The 17,769-nt window shown below is 42.2% G+C and overlaps 1 long non-coding RNA gene across 1 annotated transcript in view; it reads right to left on the reverse strand.

Annotated features, from left to right (window-relative positions):
* The window catches only part of LOC307232743, a 29,859-nt gene extending 12,334 nt beyond the window's left edge, over nt 1–17,525 (reverse strand). The window contains exon 1 of the long non-coding RNA XR_013844246.1: nt 17,427–17,525. This is a non-coding gene — a long non-coding RNA (uncharacterized lncRNA). The remainder of the gene's footprint in view (nt 1–17,426) is intronic.
* Between the last annotated feature and the right edge of the window lie 244 nt (nt 17,526–17,769).

The raw sequence follows: 17,769 nt of genomic DNA on the forward strand, positions 1-17,769 counted from the left end.
AGTTAACTATGCCTTTATTATATGTAAATAAGACTATATAAGTGTTAATTACAGAATTTTATTAGCAGTAAACTATGCACTTATTAACATTTAAATATGTTTCCATTATGTGTTAATAAGACTCCCCCCCCCTTCCTTCTGGAACATTGGGCGACGAGCCCCCACCATTTGCTCCTTACCACAATGGCTTCTTCTCGTCGTTTCCCTAACATGCTTTTTTTTATGGAAGACTATATAAGTGTTAATTATAGCATTTATTAGCAGTTAACCATGCACTTATTAACAGTTAACTATGCCTTTATTATATGTAAATAAGACTATATAAGTGTTAATTACAGAATTTTATTAGCAGTAAACTATGCACTTATTAACAGTTAAATATGTTTTTATTATGTGTTAATAAGACTATATAAGTGTTAATTATAGAATTTATTTGTAGTTAGCTATGCACTTATTAACAGTTAACTATGTTTCCATTATGTGTTAATAAGACTTTATAAGTGCCAATTACAGCACTTATTAGCAGTTAACTATGCAGATAACTAGGCATTTTGCAGCTACCAGATCTAAAGCAAGAACAGTGCTTTATTAAGGTTAATAAGGTTGATTTTTCTTTTTTGTTTTCATTCCTTCCACGTAAATGGCAGCCACATGCTGCCACAAAGAGAATGTTCTATAAAACATAGCTTCCGTAGGCCTTTGAAAAAAAAAAGTAATTATTAGTACAATAACAATATCTTAAAAATTGAGGTAAAATGCATGTTGTGAAAGGTTTCTCTGAAAACGTTACTTAAAACAACACGAACCCCATCAACACAAGTTGGAACCAGCAACCAACAACCAGTTTGATACCAAAATATATATATATATATATATATATATATATATATATAATTTTTTTTCGTATTTATTTTATTTTTATTTTATTGTTTCTCATGTGAGAAGAACATTGTGACTCAAATGCTGACGTGTGTATTTAAAGTACCTGTAAAGTGAAAATAAATGTCTTCTGAGTTTGTCACACCGCAGAAAAACGTGTTATTAACCACCAAGTCAAATTTGAATTACTAAAAGATATTGACAAGTATACTATAATAATAACACAATACTAATGTTTATAAGCATCTTATAAGGACCATATTAACTATCAACTAACGCTTTTACAAGCACCTTAATATAAAGTGTTCCCAAGCATTTTTCTCCTCATAAAGGTTTTGCATTACCTGGGTGTTTTAAATAACCATGTTTTCCTTATCATCACCTATTCCCTTTATTTTCCTTGGCAGCATCTTTAGGGAATAAATGCAATTGTTAATTATCATGGCATTATGAAAGAACAACCCTGGCACCATTACAAAACAACACCCGCCGACTGATTTGCATATTTCAAATTCATTTTTTTTCATTTTTTGTTTTTTGCATGTAAATTCTTTCCCGATCCCCAGGGGCTTCCCGTGTCGCCTTTCAGCAAAGATGTAGACGTAGCAGACGACCCCTGTTGTTTCTTCTGTTTCTCTGCAGGTTGGCGGAGTTTACGCTCATTATCGGCGGAGAAATGCAACAAGAAACAAACATGAATCAAGGGCCGTCCTCGACAAGGAGAGCGAATCATGCTTTTTCCGCGTGGAGACTCATTGTGCCAGATACCTGTCGCAAGGAAGCTTTTAAAGACAATCGGATGATTAACGGAAAAAGGAGCGCGAGACGAACTAGAAACCATGGACATCGAATCCCAAATTCATATTCACGACAACAACTTAGCTGTTAAACATCACTCACACCACATTGTCTTCCAATGTTCTCCCTGTGAGTTACATTACCTGAAATAGCGGCTCTTTTCCCCGACAAATGAGTTGAATGTTTTTCTCAAACCGCCTTTGTTCTTCCTCCTGACAGCTCTGTGTTGTGTACCTTTTTTTCCGAGCTGATTATTCCAGGTCTCGCGACTCTCTCGCTTCTCGTCTGTATCTGTAAGGGGGGTGGGCGACACCGCGGTCCTTACACACTATCTACATTTTGAAGAAAGGACTATTTTTGGGGACGGGATCAAAGTCCGATTTCATCTGGCAACCTTTACCCCCTCTGCTTCTGCCTGACTCTCCACCGCGAGCGCACGTCTCAGTTGTCAAGCAACCGGTGACATTTGTTAAGTCTCTTTTTTTATTTTTATTTCTTTCTTTCCCCCAAAGCAGAGAGACATGGCGGAGGACAGATGGCAAATGACATATGGCAAATGACATATGGCGTTACCTCAGCCCGAGACTTCGACTCGATGCGAAAGGGTAGACACAGTCAGGGGAATGGGAAAGGAAAAGAAAACCTCCCTCAAATACGTGGCCTGGTCCATGGCCTTGGGGGGGGGGGGTTGATCTCAAACAAGGAGGGGGCCGAAAAGGCTGAAAGGAGGATGGCCGAAGACGGAGCGGAACGAAACGGCTAAATAGCTCTGGGATAAAACACAGAGTGAATGTCACTAAACATCTGCTGGGAGGTGGAAAGGAGTACAGAAATAGCTGCGAAAGCACATATCACACACACACACACACACACACACACACACACACACACACACACACACACACACACACACACACACACACACACACACACATTACACACACATTACACAGTCAAATCAGCTGGGACTCGGTGTGCATGTTGATCTGGAGCGATCCAATAACGGCAGAACGACGGAGGGAGGCACACATATAAATACACCTTGACACATGCCTTAACACGCACACACACACACGCACACACACACACGCACACACACACTTTAGTAGCTATATACCATCTTTCTCTGTTGGAAAATGCTGTGCTTGTTCTCTGCATAATTCCTAGAAATCCATGCAGAGAACCTTCCCATAAATTGTTCTCTCCCGAATCCTCAACACAAAAGCTGCAGAGCTACCCAAGTGAACTTCCAAGATTTTTTTTTGCAAATCTCATTAACACACACACACACACACACGCACACACACACACACACACACACAAACTGCGTCATTATATTATCGACGTCACAGTCTGAGTCACACTGTCGTCCTGCAGAACATCAATGCATTATGCAAAGCACCCAGTTAAAATCCACCAATCTGAATACCCCAAAAAACATGAAATGCCAGTGCAATACAAAAAAGCCAGCACATGCAGTACACAAAAAAAAAAATCTTCAAAAAATGTTCTTCCAATTCAAATTAAACCTCGAAGCCTTCTTCTGAGCGTGAGCCGGGGCAACGAGACATCACCATGACACTCGTAAAGAGAGTGTGATGACAATGCTGAGGCAGGTGGCGACAAGAGGCAGAGGAGTGGTGTTATCAGTGTGTGTGTTTGTGTGTGTGTGTGTGTATGTGCCAGTGTTGCGGTGTACCACTACCTGCTTAAATCTCCCATTACCCTGTCACTGGTACCTGCCTAAATCCCACACTGTATTCCCGTACCTCTGTTTTGCATGGTTGTGTTTGCAAGGATTGAAAGCGACGGGTAGATAGAGAGATATAGAGTGGGAGAAAGGTAGAGTTGTGTGCACTAACACAACTTCTATTTACCTCTCAACACCCTGAGTTGTTGTTTTTCTGTAAATTGATTTCCAGAATGTCTTCACACAGATAGATAGATAGATAGATAGATAGATAGATAGATAGATAGATAGATAGATAGATAGATAGATAGATAGATAGATAGATAGATAGATAGATAGATAGATAGATAGATAGATAGATAGATAGATAGATAGATAGATAGATAGAACCTAAATTCAGTAATCACATTACAGTTACTAATGAATCAATGATGTCGTTACTTGCGTTATAGCCGACATCATTTCTATATCTCTGGGATCTCTCACTGTCTCTGTATGTTTTGTGGTGATTTGTGAAGTTAGACAAAGTTTGCTTTAAGAGACTCTTTATTGGCCAACCAAACCGAGGAACGAAAACTTACTCAGTATGAAAATGAACGGCAATGTCCATCACAGTTTCAGTATTTAATTCCCCAAAACACTAACAACATAAACACAACCTAAACAGAAATGATTCTGAACAGTTTAACTCTGAACAACACTTGAATACTACATTTAAAATGTATACTTAACAATAAAAACTTAATAACAGAACTCTCAAAGTCTGAAAACGATGCAATGCACAATGCCATTAACTCTCCAAATTGTTATTTTAAACATGGATGTCGATCAGGCCCGGGCAGAGACAGTTAATAGGGGCAGGTGCTAAGAAAAAAAACAAAAACAACGCACCAGCCCAGAACCAGGTTTGCGTTGGTGGAAAAGGAGTAACAGAGACACAGGCGAGGGTGTTGAAACGTACCAGTTTATTGTAGAGAGTGGGCAAGAAGGATGAAGCCCTGAGCAGTTGGAAACATGTCGTGACAAGGCGCTCCTTCTGTGTGTGCGGGGGGATGGGTGATTTAACCTGTGCTTGTTGATTGCACTGATGAGCAACTGCCGTACAGCTACCCCTGAGCCCAGGCCCAATAACCTAGACCCAAGACAGGTGTGGCTGCTTAAACCACACCACCCCCACACCACAATCACATTTTTATTTATATTTTTGTGAATTTCCAATCCAATGTTTTCAATTTTTTAGCATTTTTATATTTTCGTTTGGTTTGTAGCTTTCTTGTATATTGCCTTTTCTTTTTTTCCTTTCAATTATTGCCTATTGTTTTGGCGTGAGCTGCTGTAACACATAACTCTATCAATTTAAAGGGAAACTCGCAGGTTGGCATACTTAGTGAATAAATGTGTGGGCAATTTGATTGAAGAATTCTTCAAACTTAGAAATATGGCATAGAAATAGAAACAGAAATAGAAATAGAAATATAGCAAAATCTGACATTCCCACACATTGCTCAGGCGGGACAAAGCTAGCACTACAGTGAATAAGAGCCTGTCTATCTGGGGAGAGAGCGTCTCTCGCAGAGATGTAAGTAGAGTAATGTAAACACCTGGCAATATATGTATACCGTGTGTTTATATATATATGTGTCATAACAATGTTAACGCCTGGAAATAAACAAATAAATAAATAGGTATATTAAAAGAATGTTAAAAGGATTGACTAAATAAATCAATTCCGAGCCATTTCTCCTAGTTGGAGCAGAGCTGGACTGGCAGGCTCCAGTAGATAAGCGGTCTGAAACACTGCTTGCATTGAAGAGCTTCCAAAGTCATTAACAGGACATCGGCAGCGAGAGCGCCCCCAAGTTTTATTGTCCCTGAATAATGGATCTAATTACATCACGAAGGACCTGAAAGGCGGAAATTCTCACTCGCTTTACAACCAAACGTATTTGACGATAACCTGCCTTGAGTGTGATATTTTACAATGATGGGGAGTTTCAATCTCGACCCCATCGTTTGGGTTGGTGTATCTCCGTGGCGGTGAACTCTCAGAACAGTGCCGTCTTTTCTCCTCTTGCCACCGCGGCACAAATGTGTCTCCTGGGAGCCGCGGAGCGTTATGTAAATTAGAGACGTGATCTGCTCCGAGGCCGTGACTGGTCGTGCCACGCACCTCACGTCACATTGAACTGGCATCGCGGCCGCAGGAGGGATTCGTGATCGATCGCTGCAGAATGCTGCAGGCGCATCGACGTCGCTTGTCTTCTTTAAGGAGCCTATTCCTTGTTCCCACGTTACCACACTAACTCCCCGACCAAATTGTCTCGATTGCTGTCAATAATACTGTTCATTATTGCTTCTACCGCTGCTACAAGTGCTCCTGCAACTCCTCCAAGCCATTCTATTTGTTTTGCTTTGAATTAAATTGTTTTTAATTATAATTGCTCCTATTCCAGAGGCAGATGTGATGGCTGGGAATTCCCAAATGAATTATCGAATTAAACTTCTTCCATATCGTGAAAAAAAACCCTCATCATTTGACAGTTAGCAAGTTGTCAAAACCACTCCTCATGACAAAGTTTAAAGCAAAGTTCTCTGACATTCGCTCGACTTCAGAGCTCTAAAAATAGCCGTGAGTGAGTGAGTGAGCGAGCGAGCGAGTGAGTGATACAGGCATGACTCGAACTCCCGCGTCTCATTTCAGCTGCTCTGCCTTTTCCCCCGCTTCATTTCCAGCTCACTAAGATAAAGCCGGAGAAGGGCCTGTATCTGTTTTATAGCTTTCCTCCGTCGGTTCCGGGGCCCTCGGTCCGAGGCGGCTCAGCGGTGTGGCTCGGGGCCCGTTTATCACAGCGCAGGTTCTTATCTGCGACCGGCAAAGGTATTTGGCAGCTCACGTGCGTCCAACAACGTGCCGCTCACTTCAACCCCCCCCCACACACACACACAATTTGTCTCTCCCTCTCTTTATCTCCCCCTCTCTCGGTCTCATTCCCTGGTATCATGACCATTATCTCCGCTGTACTCATGGCAACCATTTTGAGCCCGGGAAGACTCGTCCTGGAAGCCGGTAAATTGCCCCCACGATTAACCAATCAGGGTTGGGCATCGTCACATGCACTTTTGCTCCCAAAGCGTCAGTCTGCCTTACACACAACTCAGAGGCAATTAAACTAATCAAACTCAAAAAAGAATTCTCTGTTGTGATGGACCCGAAGATGATCACTGTTACTATTTGTTTATTACTTTGTCCTTGTGACGGTAAAACGTTAAGCGTTGAGCAAATTGAAGCGTGCATTTACGATGTGTTCGAACAAACAAATAATTGTTAGTCATTGGTTTGTTTTGAAACTTTCCCATAGTAATATTATATTAATTATTATATTAATATATAAAATAAGAATGTCATACGAATGCTTGACTCTATGTTTGGCATAAAAAAAACAAAACGATTTTTTTTTAAGAAATAGAAATGAAAGAAATATGAACTAATTTAGATCTTAACATAGGTAAAACACAAATTTTCCATTGAGTTTCAAATTTTCTAAGTTTCCTGTAAGATCCTATAAGAATACTAGGAAATGCCATTGAAAATCCTATCTGACTCCTTTATGAAATATTTTTTGTATGTATTTCCTATAATATTCTAAAGAATAATTGCAATAGAATTTCTATAGGATCAATGGGATCCTATAGGAATTCTATAGCAATACAATAGGTATGATGATCCTATGCGAAAGGTTTTTACGATTTTACTCAAAATTTCTGTAGGGTCCTATAGGATATTTTTGGAAACGTCACAGCAGTCCAGAGCGTGAAAAGGCGTAAGATCTAGTGGCAGACAGATTAATCGCAGACCTGGTGTTGTCATGGGGGTGTTTCTCTTCTGCTCAATCTGCTGACCATAACTCACATCCTTAAGATAAGCATACTTTTTTCAAGGCAGGCACAGATTCCTTCGCTGCATGCTTTCAATTATCACTGCGTGCTTTCAGGATGACTGCTTTTCAGGATCCCTCCACTCTCTCCTCCACCAACATCTTCTTCATGTTAAGGACTCGATCTGGCACTAAAATTTAAGTGAAAGGCAGACGAAGGGGCCTACAAATCACTATCCGGCTCCATGCAGCCACATGATCCCCAAAATATGTTGATCTTTCTATAAGTAGCTGATTAAAATTAAAACATAAGATTATTATATTTTTTTTTTTACAGTATACAAATAAGAATAAGAGTACATTTGCACTGTAATTTACTTATTGCTCTAAAAGGTATTTTGTTTTATTAAAAAATGCCTAAGCAGTACAGGACCTTGATTGCAATCCAATCGGGCAAAAGTCTTAAGCCTTGAAAATACATTAAATTTTCTTTTCGAAAACGGCAGACTAACTCTAACTTTTCACACATGTGAAAGTGTATTTTTTTGCATGTTTTTAACAAAAAATAATACCACATTTCATTTACAAAAAGTAGTTTTACTTTTTGTAATTGCCACAGTACATTCTGAGCATAACGTTGGCTACAGCAGCTTGCCAGCAGGAAGCGGAGCAACATCCTGTTTCTAGTCTCTTAGGTTGGTGCGGATGTAATTTGGGATCCCAGCAGTCCTTTCCTTAGAGGACTTCTGGGGGGAAGCCCAGCATTTGAGCAGCATTAAAGCACAGAGGGAAGCTGCAGCACAGCTTCTGCAAACCTATCCTTTAACTCAGTATTTCTGATTTTAAAAAAGGCGTCAAAAAAATGCATTGTTTAAAAGCTGGCTCGCTCAAAGTTAAAGTATTATAATACCAGTAAACATATACAGTATATTTATATGAAACCCAGCCCGAATCAGCAAAGAGCTGGATAGAGGATGTGGATCACAACAAATGTTTTATTTGCAGCTGAAGTTTCCCTGAGGACTTTCCCTTTGCCCGACATTGATTCAACTCCCACTAATGCCGCTTTGACCTGCAAGCAAAGGACTATGGGAAAAACTTTGAGAATTATTTTAACACTGGGCTTTAGCCAAGAGGCATAATAATAATAATAATAATAATAATAATAATAATAATAATAATTAGTACAGTAAAGCAGCCCCCAGGACATAATGCCAGTACAGTAGTGCTTTGGAGACTTTTAACACCATAACCAGACAGAAAAACTCTTAATTTAAAGAGACGAACAGAGAGAGAGAAACAGAGTAGAGAGGAAGGAAGGGAGTGGAAATAGAGTAATAGTAAATAATAATAATAATAATAATAATAATAATAATAATAATAATAGTGATAAAAAAAAACCTTTGTAATAAAACGAAACAGAAAGGGGGAACAGAAGCCACCAGGCACGATGCAGATGGCTTTCTAGTTCATCTCCTTCAAGCCGCTATGCTGGACTGCAGTGCCATGGCATCCAATAACGCCCCGTGGCCTCTTCCAAAGAGCTCAACGCCGGACTGGCGTGGCTGTTCGCTGGTCGTGAGGAGAGGACCGGCACGCCACCATGAACAACAAATTTTCTGTTTCCTTTTACGCTTCAGTGTTACTGGACAATGTCACCGGAGACGACGCAGTAGTGCAAAACAAAGGCTTGGATGAAAGACGGATCTAAGGTCTTTTTTTTAACCTTACCGTTGGAAAAAAAAGCCCAGACAGAAAAGTGTCTTCACCTGCAAGCTCAACTGTTTCACTTTACTTTCGACCTTTATTCCACCGCATTCCTAACCCTTTCTAACACAAAAATATAACCAACTGTGGAGCGCCAGGAGAACCTCAGCACTCCCAAGGGGCCGGTGAGGGACAGCCGGACCCTTCACAGCCCGTGTTGGCAGGTAGAGTGCAGTTGGCGAAAGTCGTTGCTAATCAATATTATCATTCCCAGCAGCTTCGTTCCCGGGAATAGCAAACACCTGGCAGTTGATTGCAAGTGACCCACTCACCTGCCGACTTAAGCCTGACAGCCTCCCCCCAGCGACCTCTCGGCACCCCGGCAGCCCCCTGCCAGAGACGATGGAGAAGGGGCTGCCGGGGCTGTAGTGTTGATGAAGACTATGTGTGAGGGACCGTCTCGTTGTTATTTTCCTTTATTGTGAGAGGAGCTCTGGGCCAGAGTTTGGGAGTTCAGAGAAGGAGTCCTCTGAACTGACTCCCGCTGACCACGTCCTGGCGGTAAAACTGTCTTTCCCGTGTCCCCCCCCCCCCATGCCCGGTCCAAGGAGTCGACCCCCCGAAGCGCGTCCCCCGCTCCGGGATGTACCGCAGTTGCTTTATTTTATTCCCTTTAGTTCAGCTAAATGAAATTCAACCTAAACTGAACGCTGTCTCACAGCGTCTGGCAATTTTAGTTTTCCAACTTGCAGAGAGACAATCACAGCTGTGAGCACCACAAAAGACATTTCTAACACAAAAGTATGTTTATAAATATCATGAATATAAATTCTAATCAGGATTGGCGCAAGGGCTCATTGATTTATATCAGGGCAGTGGATAACACTGTTACTTTTAATAAGTTAACTTAACAGTACTATACTTTTACCTAAGTATAGAAATGGCTCATTACGTCTTCCACGACTGAAGTGCTGGCACCATTCATATGAGGAAGCAGTAATTATCTTTCAACTTTCTGTGAAGAACCTATTTTGGAATGATGCTACAAGAAATGTTTTAAAAAATCTTCAAACCCTCCAGAAATAACAGGCCCTTGTTCAAGGCGAAACAAAAAAGGGGAAACCAAGAAGATGACAGAGTGAAACATATCGGCTCTGTTCTCAAAATCTTTTCCCTCGAGCCGCCAATCAATCATGGAAACCCTAATAGGGGCGATTATACCTGTTTTTCTGGCCCACCCTGTGAGTCATGGCGAGAGACAGCATTTCTGAGCCAAAATGTGGGGGGAAAATAGCAGAAAAGCCGTAAGCCAAATTAGGGAGGAGGGGTGTTGGAATAGGAGCAGGAGGGTGGCAGGGGAAATTAATCAGTGGACTCATAAAAAAGAGCAGGATCCTATAGAAGGAGGGGACGGCATCATAAGTCTGAATTTCTGATGTCTCACAGCGAGTAGCGACTCCCCCCCATCGCAATTAATAACAGAAGATCTGTCATTCCTCATAAACTCAAAAGTAAGACTGTGCTAAACAGCTGGCTGGATTAAAGGGGAATTGAAGGGGAGAAGTTAACCGTTCTATATTCCCCTCCACACTTTTCTCACTTTTTATATAAATATTTTTTATTTATTATTTTTTTCTTTTATTGTTTTTTTTTTTACTTGGGAGTCGTGAAGAAATTGCTGGGTCGATGTCACTGTTATGGTCAGAGCTGAATTTATCAAGGCCCACCTGCCGGCTCAATGGACTCAAAATGGTGGTTTTATGTGAACCCACCGACCTTTCCGCTGCACCTGTCACACAAACTGAATTTAGTTATAAATGTTCCCATGAAAGGACGGGCATATCCGGAGAAAAACATCTGGAGACCTGGGTTCTTAAAGGAGCAGCTTGGGTATTCCTCCATACTGGACGATCGGCTCCCATCAGGAGAAATGGGGGACAAATCCACAATCTGGGTCAGTCAAATCAAAAGCCAAATCTCCATATTTCAGGCAAAACTAACATGCAGCCTGACTCGGCAAATTCAAGAGATGATTTAAAATATATCTCTCTTTTTTTTTTTTTTTTATTTCTAATTTGCCGTTTGTTGGTGCTATGTTGATTGCTGTGCCAAAAGTGTAGTTTGCGGTGTTACATCCAAACGGGTGACCTCCCGAATTGTGTGACTCTGTTTTCCCTGTTTCACTACACACCTCAAATATTTGCCTGTACAAATATGAAAGGGCGTTACTGCATTTAAAAGGCTACAAATACTTTAGCAGAGAACCATTTCTTTAAAAATCCAGTGTGTGTAAAAAAACAAAACGAAAAAAGAAAAAAAAAAAACGACACATGTCTACACGATGCTTTCATATCTTGAAGTCATCTATAAAGGTTTCACAATCAATGACAGCAATTAAGAGCGCAACAAGCAACAAAGTGCAACTGGGAGGGGAGGCGAGTGGAATATGGCTGGGAGAGCGAGAGCGAGAGAGTAACATGGGAAGAAGGGGAGCGGGGAGAGATAGACAGTGGGAGAAAGTGGCCGTAAAAGTAACAAACTTGGAGCGCAATTAAATGTGAATGACAGAGGATGACGTGGAAAAGAGAGAGCGAGAGAGGGAGAGAGAGAGAGAGAGAGAGAGAGGACAGCAGAAATACACAAAGAAAATGTAATCAGGCGGAAAGATTCTGGACAGTGTCGGTAGTACCTGGGTGCATGTCCGCCGTTAAAGACGAGAAAAAGACAGAAGAATCTATGAATACATTAGCCAAAGCAGAAGCCATGCTGTGTGAAACTTCACTTTCTAGTTTGCACATGAATGGCAGCTCGGTAGCAGATGAAGTGAATTAAAATAGGTGGGGGGGGGGGGCAAAAGGCGGTTTGATTACATATATATTGGGTTTGAAGCGAGAGTGAGAGAAAGAGAGCGAGTCCAGAGTAATTGGAGTAACCAATTTCCTTATTCCGCGACCCGAGGAAAATACGAGCGTTATTCCAGAACGGAGCCTATGTTGCTTTTCAATCACTCCACGTGTTTTTTTTTTTCTTTTTGTTTCGTCTAATGGACACCGAGCCCCCCCATATATTCCACTCTTCCACATTTAACTTAATGACTTGACTCATTTCAGTTTCGTGTAATGGTCAAGTCAACATTTCACAAGAAAACTTTACGATTTAGGGTGATAAAGAGTCCCACCGCCATCTGTCTTGCGTTTTGCGGAAATGGAGAAGCCTTTCTGTCAAAATAGGCACTAAGATGATGATTCAGCAGGGGGCTTAAATGGGCCACTTGGGACGGAAAAGCGACACATTTTTCCCTTTTTTACCGAAGGCGGCAACATGTCCCGACCTCTCAGCCGTTTTAATGGCCGATAAATCCAGATAAGTTCATTTATTTTCTCCGGGTGTCGGTGTGGCCGAGCCGCCCTCCCAGCGCACGAAATGCGAGGGGGGAAGGAGGGGAGGTATGGAGGCGCACGCCCTTTGGCGTCCACTAACCAACGTCCCGGATTTGAGGTAGGGAGCGCTGGATCGATCTCGGAAGCGAGGGAGCACGTTTCGGGCGTGTGAGTGGCGGCGCTACAAATTGGCCGTGTGTGCGCGGGGGGTCAGGGGGCACGGTGGGGGGGACGCGACACAAAAGCCATTACTGGTTGTTCACGTGGACAAGGCCCGCGAACATGCTAAAAGATTGAAAAGCAGGCGCCGGGTGAGAGGTGGGAAATGGAAAAATAATGGAAATCTACAGCGGGGTTGTGGAGAGATAAAAAAAAAAAAAAAACCCAACCACCCCAAATATCACCACTTCGGAGGTGCGATGACTGAGTGACATAACAGCTGTCGCCTTCACGTCTCTCTCTTTGTGTCGCTCGCTCTCTCCGCGCGCACAGGTAAACAGCGTGAGCTTGTTATCTGTCCCTGTTGCCTTCTCACTCTCTTCTCCGCCGTATCAACTTCACTTTTACTCTATTCTAGCACCACCTACTGATACGCAGTATCCGTTTCCCAGGCTTCCCTGTGTCCAGAACGACGGGGGGGAAACGATAGGTTGTTGTCTTCCCTTCACATTGATGTTCTCCGTTTTTTGAGGACGCTCTGCCAATGATTTCCATTATTTGGAAGAGCCGGCAATCATTTGCTGCGTGCCCTCGACTGTATGTGTGCGTGACGCGGCACGAAAGGTTTGAATCAAGGAAACCGAGATGCGTTCATCGCTCTACCTGGCTCCGTTGGAGGGGGTGGAGCCAACTGGCCGCGGTCACTGTGAATTAAATGTCACAACAACAGCTTCCTCTTTGTAGTCTTCAGTGGAAAAAATGACCAACAAGAGCTTTCTCTTCGGCCAAGTGGAGATCAGAAGTGTGTCCCGGGCAGCGCTGTGCAGCACGAAGGATAGATGAACAAGGTTTTGCTGAATGGCTGCAGCCACAGCACACATATTGCAACACTTAGCCATAATCACATTCTACCACCAGCCCAACGCGAGCAACATTTTCTGACTGAGCCGACTTCGGTGTTGCCTGCCGGTCGATGAAAAACGCCTTTGCACATTACTTGGACCCTCGCAAAACGTGACAGCCCTGAGCCGCTGTCAGTCCACGGCGGCGTGGACAAAAAAAAAAAAGTAGTCATGACCCCTGGCGTTGGCAACAAAGCCGGATACAGTTTGGTAATGGAAATGGTCAAGCTCCGCCCTTGGACCTGTCTTAGCGTGATGTATGGCCTGCGAGCATGGGAACTCCGAAAACCTCGCCGTTGGTCCTAAATGGTCCGGTCTGATTTCTCGAAATGGTTAGCTTGGCTCGCGTAGTCCTTTTACAAGGTTTTTGCGGAACAGCCTGTGCTGTGTAGTTAATTGCGTGACAGAAAAATTGTGTCCAATCATCCAGCTGGCACATGGGAAAAACGCAGGATCAGATTGGGAGGTGTGTGAGGACATTGACAACTTGGGTCATTATCCTCTAAAATAGAAGTATTCCAGGCTCTTTAGACAGTGGTAAGTAGACAGTGGGTAGAACCACACAGCACATTAGCCTTAGCGGATTAAATTATCCGCCGTCTTGTTTATTGACATGTTGACTACGCTGCACGGATGGAGAGCACCAGCGGCTTTTACGGCAATGAATAAAACATGGACCATTAACTTGATTATTACTGAACAATAACAATAACTCATTGTGTGTGTGTGTGTGTGTGTGTGTGTGTGTGTGTGTGTGTGTGTGTGTGTGTGTGTGTGTGTGTTGGACAGACACAATCTACGTCCACCTCATGTATTCCATTCATTCGGACTAAAAGACATTTATTAGTTCCTCTGACATTGAAACACAGCTAACGTTCACATGGGACACGGCAGACGGGAACGGCATGGCGGCACGTTCTGAACAGCGCGGAGGGAGTGACGGGGAGAAACAAAACGGGAAAACAAAACAAGCACGAAGATATGTTGCTATGGTGATGTACAAAGACTGCAATAAAATACATTAAAGTAAATTATTTTATGTCAGTCATTATATATAAGGATTTTAGTAATGCATGTAGCTATAAAATGCAGCTTACAATTAATATTTTATTACAAACTTAAATGAATGTTCAATTCCCTCCAAAACATATTGTCATTATATAAAGCATCATATTAATCTCCAAGCAGGTTTGACTACGCACTATTTCGCATTATTATGGAAGCCGTTATTTTATTATTAATTATTCATATTTAATTATATTATTATACAAGTACTAACCTGGAGCTGCAACTTTATCACCGGACCAACCAGACCATGCGAGACCACTTTGTCCAGATCTTCCAACTACTTCCTCGCTACAAGCACCAAACAGCCTCCGTGCAATTGATAGATAGAAAAAAACGACTTTTATATCAATCCACGTTCTTATCTAAGCCAATGGAGTGCGATATTCCTGAGCAAACGGCCTATACCGGCTCCGTCACTGTAGCGCAAAACTTACGCAGCCACAGCAGACATGCGCAGCAGAGTCGGCTCCTCGCTTTCTCCATATCTGTAAGGTAGCTATGTAACATCCGGTGTAACAATTCCGTCACGGAGACGGCAAAAAGTTAAAATATTTTACCTTTTTGCCAATGTTCTCCTCATTTTGCCATTATTCTCTGCCGGCCTGCCGGCATGCTCTTGTCCACTAACACATGATTTGCGGTTTGCCGTCTACCATGTTCCATGTGAATGCAGCATAAAGGCTTCATCCTTGAACCACTCGTGCGATGTCCCTTTAAAACCCTGCGACTTCCATCGCCTTTTTAATCTTTTCATCCCCTCCGCCATCCCTCCAGACCATGAGCAAATTTGCGGCTCACTCGCTCACCCATCTCCGAATGGACGGACGGACGGACAGATAGATGGATGGATGGTGGGATTGGCGGCCCTTTGCGTGGGATGATGAATAACAAAGTTATCTCTCCGACTCACAGAGCAGGCGGACGTGTGTCCACAGCGCTGCCCGTCACCTCTCTGTCTGCACGGATGTGTCTTTCGCTCCCTTTTCCCCTTTTTTCATCGCACGCTCCAGCTCTCTGTCCGTCCCCTGTCGTTCTCTCCACATTTTGGTATTATTTTTATGCCTCCCATTTCTCGGAGGCGAAAATCTGTCCGTCTGATCAGTCAATCATGTATGAGAGTACTTGTATGTATGTGACAAATACACCTCTTGAATCTCTCTTGATACAGACAGATCCCCTCAGCCTCCTAAACCCTTGTACGCCTCCAATCAAACCCACTGGGCTGATACAAGCCACAATCCCCCCGCAAAAAGAGGACCCCCTAATTTACCCCTAGATATCTTCCAGACGAGGACGTCGGTCTCAAGCTCTCTTTCTGGCCGTTTCCAGCGTCTCAGGCTGGGGGCTCAGCCTGAGACTGACTCTGGATTATTTCTTTTCCGACACGACTCGGAGGGGATTGGGGGGGGGGGGTACATGATGGAATGCTCCGATCCCTTCCAATGAATATGCGAATACAATCAATACGGGGATGAGGGCACAGGGCGTGAGGGCACTCCTGATTGGACGTGGCGCGTGGAAGTGAGAAGCCCGTACAAAGACAACAGTGCAGTTTGTGGTGCAGAGATTTGGGGGAACTGCCCTGCGTTAAAGCTGTATCTGCACCAGATCACGGGAAACTTGAAGGCTTTTACGCATAGACTTTTGTGTGAGTTTGCATATACATATGTGTATGTATGTGTTATAACAATAAAGTAAATATAAAGTAAACCCTTAAGAAACAACCCTGAATATGAATATGAATCAATGTACTATGTGTGTGATCCTGTGATGGACAGTGTCACACACACGCACAGACACACACACCAGACCCTGAGCAGGAGGACTAAAGAAAATGGATGAATGGTTTATTTTTTTACATGCATATCTATGCTTTTGGTTTCGCCAATGTGTTACTTGGTGCGTGTAAATGTGTGTGTGCTCGCATATTGTGCTTGTGTGTGTGATTGTATTTGTATGACCTGAGAAGGATAGATCCACAGCCCTCCTTGACACCAAAAGGTGTAGGAGGATATGCAAAAGCTCCATTGAGATGCATAGGTGCGATACGGTACAAGGAATATATTCGAATTTCAGCTGAAAAAACCTTATTGATTTGTTCCACTGAAGATTAAATCTATCGGAGTCGAGTTGAGGCTCTGTAGCGGATTTCAAAAGACGGATTCATTCATCTTGTGTGGTGGTTGAGAAAGAAGCTCAAATATTGGACACAATTTTAAATATCTTCATATCATTACATCCCTAGCAGTAATTGGGTGCTCAATAAGTGCATAGATTTATCTATCTATCTATCTATCTATCTATTTATCTATCTATCTATCTATCTATCTATCTATCTATCTATCTATCTATCTATCTATCTATCTATCTATCTATCTATCTATCTATCTATCTATCTATCTATCTGTCTATCTATGTATCTTTCTGTCTGTCTGTCTACAGACTCAGAATATCACCATCTATAACTAGATAGTTTGATAGATAGATAGATAGATAGATAGATAGATAGATAGATAGATAGATAGATAGATAGATAGATAGATAGATAAATAGATAAATAGATACATAGATACATAGATAGATAAAATGCAAAAAAAACCATTTGTGAGGTTGCATCTTAAATATGTCCTGCATATTGAAATATACAAATTACCCTTTAAGCAAAATTACCCTTCAAGAAAAATTATCCAATGCATTATCCAACATATTTTAGTTTAGGCTCGGTCCACAATCTGAAACGTTGCCAGGTTTATATTTTGTGCGTATCCAGTCCCAGCTGTCCAAGCATTCTTATGAAATTCTGTATTTGAAGTACATCCAAATGCAGTGTTTTACACTTATAATGAAATAGCCATCCACCCATCAGGGCAAATTGGAGAATGAAAATAATTTCTCATAATTTCATATGCTCACATATTCATCACAGCTTTCACTTTCGCATCGAAAATGCGATTTTAAATTGACTTACCTTAGAATTAAGAAGCGAATTCCACGGATTCAAAACAACGGTGACGCGTTCAGGGGTCAAGGATGCTCAGATCTTCGACTTTCGATCTCGGAAACTGCGCTTCCATCGAAGGTGGCTCCTATATATCTCAATTGAAAAGTTTTTTGTTTTTTTTCATCCACGGATATAAAAAGACACAATAAAATCAACCAAGTGCCACAAATGCTGCTGTTTTTTTGGGGGGTTGTTTGTTTTTTTTTTTCCCCCCCCAGACGTCGCGACCACGGATACTTTTACGAGCTCAATAAAGACTACAGTGCGCGCTGTGACAGCTCACCAGCCGGTAATCCAAGTGAGTCTAACA

Source organism: Zeus faber, assembly GCF_960531495.2.
Source record: "Zeus faber genome assembly, chromosome: 1".
Classification (NCBI taxonomy): domain Eukaryota; kingdom Metazoa; phylum Chordata; class Actinopteri; order Zeiformes; family Zeidae; genus Zeus; species Zeus faber.